General features: G+C 43.9%; 1 long non-coding RNA gene across 1 annotated transcript; it reads left to right on the plus strand.

Annotated features, from left to right (window-relative positions):
• Positions 1 to 4,757: 4,757 nt before the first annotated feature.
• Positions 4,758 to 7,457, plus strand: LOC109282704 (uncharacterized). Its single transcript, XR_009455144.1, has 2 exons — positions 4,758 to 6,860; positions 6,953 to 7,457. It is a non-coding gene; the product is annotated as an uncharacterized LOC109282704 (long non-coding RNA).
• The last annotated feature ends 397 nt before the right edge of the window (positions 7,458 to 7,854 follow it).

The following is a 7,854-nucleotide window of genomic DNA, read 5'->3' on the forward strand; positions in this document are numbered from 1 at the left end:
AATTCTCCTATGATATGCAGACAGGGTTCTTTGGGTGAATCTGATACCTTTTATTAGATCAACTTAAATAGTTGGAAACATTTTTCTTAGCAAGCTTTTGGGTTTAAAAACCCTTTGTCGCGCTGAGGAAGCATCTGTAGTTGGTGTGTGCTCTTCCCGGATGGAATGATACCCCCGTGATATTATGACACTAGTGGAAATCCAGCCTTTTTGGCATCATCACAGACCAAGCAGAGCTATCTTCATGCAAAAATTTCCTTTGGTTTTCTAACACTTCTTTCTTTTAAACTAAAGTCTGCTTCACAACAACTTAGTAGCTAAGATTCTGTCTTTTTAAAGTAGTAATACAGAAAACCCTCACTATTTGTGGGTTTGGCATTTGCGGTTTCAAATATTCACGAATGCCGAACCCACTTCTTAAATACACTTAAAGGAGCTTCTCAGGAGCTCCGCACTTGCCGCCACTGGGTCCCCGCTGCTGCTGCCAGGCTCCCACCATTGCCAGAGCAGCCGTGCCACCCCACCAGCCACCAGGGTTACTGAGTTCATGAACACAGATGGCATTCATGCACGCAATGCCTTATTTGTGGATTTCGCCATTCACGGGGGATACAAGAACATATCATATCCCTCACAAATGGTGAGGGTCACCTGTACTTGAATACTGAAAAATTGTTGTGAACCATCCAAAATGCAATAGAAATTTATTTTCTTTTCCTTTTGGAAAACCTCAGTCTTTATAAAAAAGCATGTGGTTGAACCGCATTCTTTCCATATTTTTTAAATATGAGTGAGGTGCATTGCATGGGCAAGAATTTCAGGTCTGCATGGCTACCTATAGGCAGTCCAGAGGACGAGGAATATAACTTTGTGTGTCTCTGAATATTTGTGTAGTAGAACAAAGTTCCTTTCACATAACATTTACTGGGTGAAAGTTAATAGCTTATATAGAAATGCTGGTCTATAAGATGCAGAAATCATCAGTCTTAGCCCAGAAGGGAGGTCATACTGGTTGATTACCTGGCACCCCCACTCCATGGACAGAGCTCACAAGGGGGCACCAGTGCTCCCGCCTGCCCCTCCCCCTGCCCATTGCCTAAGCAGGGAGCACTGCCAGTCAGGGGGTGCACCAGCACTCTCAGGGGGTGCACATGCACCCTCTACATGTCACTCCTCTGTCCGAGTGTCCAAAACAATGTGCGTGCATTAAATTTTGCATGAAAATCAGTAAAACAGTAAGTGAAACATTTGAATGACTTAAAATAGCATTTGGTGATGACACTATGAGCCATGCAAGACTTTTTGAATGTTATTGTTGGTTTAAGGAAGGACGATCATCAGTCAAAGTGATGAGCGTTTCAGATGCCCTTCAACATCATGAAATGATGAAAATGTGGCAGCGGTTCTCAGTTTGGTTCGGAAGGATAGGCGATTGACTTTCTGAGAGATAGCAGAAGAAGTTGGAATTCCTGTTGGTTCATGTCATTCAATTCTAACCAGCGATTTGGGAATGAAATGCGTCTCAGCAAAGCTTGTACACCGTCTGTTGTGTGATGAGCAAAATAAATGTGAGTGTTTGTGGCATCAGATTTGCTTCAAATATTGTTGATGATGAGAACTTTTTATCAAGAGTAATAGCAGGTGATGAAACATGGGCATACAGATATGATCCGGAAACAAAGCAGCAATCATCACAATGGAAATCTCCTTCTTCGCTGTGACCAAGGAAGGCGCGACAAGTGCACAGCAAAACAAAAGTGTTGCTGATTGTTTTCCTTGACCAGGAAGGAGTGCACTATGAGTATGCACCACAAGGACAATCAGTCAATCAACACTTCTATTTAGAAGTTTTAAAACATCTTTGTGATGCAGTTTGGAGGAAACGACCAGAAAAGTGGTGTCTGACTCTTGGATGCTTTACCATGACAATGCGCCTGCCCACTCAGCACAGCTTGTGAAGCAATTTTTAGCCAAACACCATATCCCACAAGTGCTGCAGTCTCCATATTCACTTGATATGGCCCCACACAATTTTTTTCTCTTCCCTCAACTAAAGAAAACCTTGAAAGGAATAAGATTTTGTGATGTGGAAACCATAAAACAAAATGCAACTGAGCAGCTTTTAGTGATTCCACAAATTGCTTATCAGAGGTGCTTCCAACAATGGCAGGAACATTGGAAGAAGTGTGTGGCTGCAGAACGAGCATACTGTGCTTCAAAGGAGATTAAGCCAAAACCCTTGTAAATAAACTATATTGTTTCCTACAGCATCAGTCTCAATACTTTTTGAACAGACCTCGTATGCTAATGCTCAGTAAATTAGGCTACTATACATTAAGCATGTGTGCTAAAAAAATGTGTGCTTTTGCTACTGCACATTAGGACAGCCTAATGCACATTTAGTTAGGACCTCATATTAGAGGTACAAAATGTAATGCATGGAACATGTAGACACACTCGGTGAGTGTTCAGTAAGGTTTTACTTCCAGCTGCAAAGATGGCCTCTAGTGCCTGCCACTACATGGACTCCCATTATATTTTTCCCCCATTTTTTCTCCCTTGCTTACATGCTATTTTTTAAGTACAGTTTTACTTTGAAAATTGATTCTGCAAAATGGTCCCTTCATGCCTCACCCCAGAGGAAAACCACATCATTTTGCTAATCGCTTTCCCTTGACATCTTAACCTGGGAGCTGAAAATGAAGCTGGGCTTCCGAGCATTGCATAGTCTAATAAAGACACTGAAAATTAAACATTACCCAATGCTTCTCTAGGGACTGAATGAGCAAGAAGAGAATGTAGCTCACCCCCTTCAGCTGGGCTGGCTCTGCAAGTGAGAGAGGAAAATCAGAAGCACTTAAAACTTTTTTTTAGTCACTAAAAGTTAGTGGAGCTGACTCCAGATCAAGCAGCAGAAGTACCAGCATAGATTTTGCCATTTCCATACACTCTTTCCTCATGCCAAAACCACACATTAAGCTGATTTTAAATGTTGTACTTTTATACAGGATGTCATAGAGTTTGGCCCTAGCACATAAATACTGTACACCTCAGTGGGAGCAGGATGTGGAAGAAGGCTTAAACCATTAATGCAGACCATAATTGGTGCTAATCCAGAAAAGCAAGGAGGTCCTGAATCAAAAGACCAAAGATGACTGAAGTCAAGTGATTCTTATTGACTGTCATGGTTTTTGGGTCAAGTCCCTAAATGTCCTTAACATTAAGCATGTGATTATTCCTATTAAGGCATTAGTAGGAAGACAAGGGCTACCTGCAGACTTGAAGTCATGTGCATGTGTAAGTGCTTTGTTGGATCAGGGCCTGAGTCACTTTTTCCAAAGTTCAGTTATGCTCCCAATTATTCAGTAGCATTTCCAGAGGCTTCCAGCATTGCAGAGAAGGGCTTTTGCTAATAATGAATGCTGCCAGCAGCTGGGAGACCCACTTGTCTGAACATGCCAACATTAAAATGCATTTTGTTTTTCTGTTCCTTCAGCTTTGGGGAGTTAATCTTTACTTGAGATCACGGTAGTAGGTAAACAAAACTTGCTTTACTTTTCCCTAGCATAAAATTTACTTGAAATTACTGTAATAAAATACAAAAAAACCCAAAAAACCCTTTAATGAGACAAATGAAACCCTTTTAATGCTTCTAAAATGATAGCCAATAACATTTTCTTCTCTTGCTCAGCTTCATACATTTACAATCCATTGGATGAAGAGTTGAAATCTTCTGGTAAGGTTAGTAGGCCTGTGAGAGTTGGCAGAGACCCGATATGGCTTTGAATCCGGCTGCTTCGGATGGCCGCGATCCGATCCAGAGCTCCAGATGGGGTTTCTGCCTCAATCTGCCTCGGAGATCCGGCCATAGGGTATAATGGGGAATCAATGAAATATCTATAATGTTGTTGTTTTTTGTCCAATTTGGATGAAACTTGTAGGTATGGTAGCCAATGCTGAGAGCATGAAACCTGCCAAGTTTCAAGAAGATTGGTGCAGGGGTTTGGGTGGAACTGCACCCCAAATTGAAAGCCAAACTCTTGTCACGACTGTGTCACACCACAGGGGGGTGAAAACTGCAGGGCTGGTAGCTCTTACTGAGGCCACAAAGCCTGCCAAGTTTTAAGGAGATAGGCACAGGGGTTTGGGGGGAACTGCACCTCAAGCTGCGAACAAGCAAAACTTGTGGCATGGGTGACACTGCGTGTGCTAAGGCGCAGCGGGGTGACAGCTGTAGGGATGGTGGCCCCTGCTGAGGCCACGATGCTTGCCAGCTGTCGAGGAGATCGGTGCAGGGGGGTTCTGGGGCCCTGCACCCCTAGCTCCTGCCAAGACTGTGTCTGGTGTCTGTCTTGGAGCAACTGATTGTCTGTATTGATTCTTTCCTCTCCTTAGTCCTGGTTTTGTAGGTGCTAATTGATGCTCCTTAAGCCATTATGTAGTAGCTAGATCCTGTGTATTGAGCTGATCCCTGAGTCCCTGGTCCCTGAGTGAATCATGATTGATTGATTGGTAACTGGGAACACAGTATCTTAGCAGCCAGGCCTGCAGCAGTGTCTCCCCTCCCCGCCCCAAGACAGACAGTCAGTCCCACAGCACCCATGGCACGAGTTTTGCTTGTCCGCAGCTTGAGGGGCAGTTCCCCCCAGACCCCTGGACTGATCTTCTTGAAACTTGGCAGGCTTTGTGGCCTTAGCAAGAACTACCAGCCCTGCAGTTTTGACCCCCCTGTGTTGTAACACATAGACGTGACAGGAGTTTTGCTTTCAAGAATTTGGGGTACAGTTGCCCCAAAACCCCTGCACCGATCTTCTTGAAACTTGGCAGGCTTTGTGGACTCAGCAAGAGCTACCACCCCTGCAGTTTTCACCATGCTATGTTGTAATGCCTAGATGTGACATGAGTTTGGCTTTCAAGAATTTGGGGTGCTGTTCTCCCCAAACCCTTGCACCAATTATCTTGAAACTTGGCAGGCTTCATCCTCTCTGCAGAGTTTATCACATCTAAAAATGTCATCCAAATCGGACAAAAAACAACAAAGTTATAGATATTTTATTGTTTCCCCATTGTACCCTACTGCCGGATCTCCAAGGCGGCTCCGAAGCTCTTCCGAAGCTCTGAACAGCTTCGAGGCCAGCACTTCAGCACGGATGTGCTGCTTCGGATCCCGAAGTGTCCGAAGCTTCTCCAGATCCGAAGCTCTGTCCGAAGCCTTGCACAGCCCTAAAGGTTAGCTTGAAAAGTTCTTCCTCTCTTTTATTTTTAATTCCAGTGACTTTGCGTGAAGAGTCCCTTCCCAGGGTGTCACCTTCAAGTGCTCAGGTTCCCCGGCAATGAGCCACAGAAGGACTGAGGGGTGGGTGGGTGGTGACCGTGTTCCATAGAATTTGCCATGAAAGGGACTTCCCAGGTGAGATGGAAGTTTCCCAATCCCTCGAGAGAGCTTCTTGGAACAACTGCATAAAGCAATTGCATCAGAGAGAGCAAAGAAAAATAGCCACCCTTCTGGACCAGTACACATGGGAAGCTGACTGGCTGAGCCTGAGCTGCTGACTCAGCTTTGATTGCACTAACATACATGAGCCTGAGCTCTGGAGTCACATTCCAGAAGTTGTGCATGCCTCTGACGGAGATAAAGGTAATTTTGAATCATCCTTCTCCACATTCAGATGTATCTTAAAGGGAATGGAAAAGGAAGGGCTCTACGACTTGTCCTGCTCTTTCTATTAAAGAGCAAATAAGAGGAGGATTGGGTGTTATACTGGACCAGGGAAAAGGTTTTAGAGTCATCATTCATTCCTAGCTAACATAGAGAGGAGAAGCCGCCCCCCTCCCCCATGGTGTGGGCATTGGTGCAAGTGGCTGGAAGCCCAGCATTTGAGAGTTCAAGGCTATAACAGAGATCTGACACTACCTTCAGCTCTCCTATGAAATATTAATTTTCATTTCCACCTAGGAGAAATTTTACAATCTTTGCACTCTCCTATGCCTGAGGAGAATGGTGAGTATGCCTGAAAGCTTGCAAATAAAGAGGGTTTTTTTTGCAAATATCTAGTTGATTTAATAAAAGTTATCACCTCAGGCCATAACAGAAGTGCTCATGGTGTGACCACATCAGATCGCGATGAATCTGTGACTTCTACTAAATGCCCTGTCATATGAACATGAGAAAGAAAAGGGCTGGGGAAGGATGTTTGAAAAGGACAGTGGGGTTGCGATGTGCTTTGCTCTCCAGCTCAAGCAATCCTGGTGATAGCCAGAGGAGGGAATATCATCCACCTGCACTTGGTATTCTAGGGAGGCATCCTGCCATCTCGGTGCACAATGGGAGGTGGGGGTGCATTCTGGGACCACAATCTCATTCTGTAAATAACATCCCAGAGATCCTTGGTGTGGTATAAAAGTCAGGGACAGGAAAGGAAAGCACAGAGATAAAGGGCACAGGTTTTTTCCCCCAGCTTTGCTGCTCCCACAACATAAGTTCCAGGATAAATTACTAAACTCTTGTTTTCTACAGTTTCCTCCTTCGCAGAACAGACATGATAAAACTCGCCTGTCTCCTGGAGTGTGGTGAGGTGAAATCACTAATGCTTTTAACATGTCAAAACCTAAGATCTGCAGATGGAAGGTACCAAAAAAAGTATACAATGTCTTTATTTTGAATATTATTACTAATTGAGATAGTAAATCAGGTTCTTGCCTCTACAAGAGCAGGGGTATTCTATACCATGGAGTCACAGCTGTCAGTGAATGACACTCTTTTCTTTGTTTGGTTACAGACAGTCACGTTCTCAACCAAACCAATGAACTGGAAAGCCAGGCTGAGACCACCAGCTCCCTGCAGATGCTGGGATCCAATGGTAAGACCTTACTTCACAGACATTTCCTCTTTAGCCTATTTCTGAGTAATGGAAAAGGGAACCAGGATGATCCTTTCTCCTCTTCATGTTAGGCTGCACAGGAGCTCTCCAACTTTGTTGATTTCTTTATTGACATGGGTGTATGAGACAGCCTCCAACATATCATGGAAGATGCAACCCAGAAAATAAAGGAGGTAATGTTGGAGGTGAGGGCTGTTGGCCTGATTTCTGTGAAACTGAGCATAATCATTTTATCTGGGGGCATTATCCTTCCACATCCAGCTAAGAAGGAGACTGGACAGAATACCTAAAAACCAGGGTCATTTGTGTGTGTGATTTTGAGGCTCAAGACTGTAACTGTGCATGAAACAAATCTCACACACAACTCCCACCATCTCGAAAGGTGAGCCTGGTGGATGGAGGCAGAAGGAAGTCTTCACCTGTTCTGCTGGACGGAGAAGGAATGTCTCCAGAGCTTGCACAGCAATCCCTGTTATCTCAAAGGGCTATGGCATCAGCAAGGTGCCATGAAGACCTCACCCATTCTTCCCAAAATGTGAAGTTGTATCTGCTTAAAATAGAACAAATAGATTTCTACTTTTTTTTCACAATGTATTTTATTTCTACACATTCATCACTATTACAGACCCCTTAACCAAATTACATATCCGCTAGATCCTTGGAAACTAAATATTTCAAAAACTTCTTTGCAAAATACCCCTTCTTTTCATACCTCCTGGCTATGCTTGGGTGACAAAGCTCCCTGGCACACATTACATTTCTGGCACAATTAATGTGTTAATTGCACCATAAATAGCAACATGTCAAGCATGCATTAAACTTATGGTGCCATAAAATGGCAAATCAGCCGTAAAGATATTCCTCATCTTTATGGCTGGTTTATAGTGCACCATAAACTGAATATATGGCATGTCTCAATGCCTTGATGCAGACCTTCAGGTAACTGTCAGCATCAGGACTAGAGCAGCCCTGG

Source organism: Alligator mississippiensis, chromosome 10, assembly GCF_030867095.1.
Source record: "Alligator mississippiensis isolate rAllMis1 chromosome 10, rAllMis1, whole genome shotgun sequence".
Lineage (NCBI taxonomy): Eukaryota > Metazoa > Chordata > Crocodylia > Alligatoridae > Alligator > Alligator mississippiensis.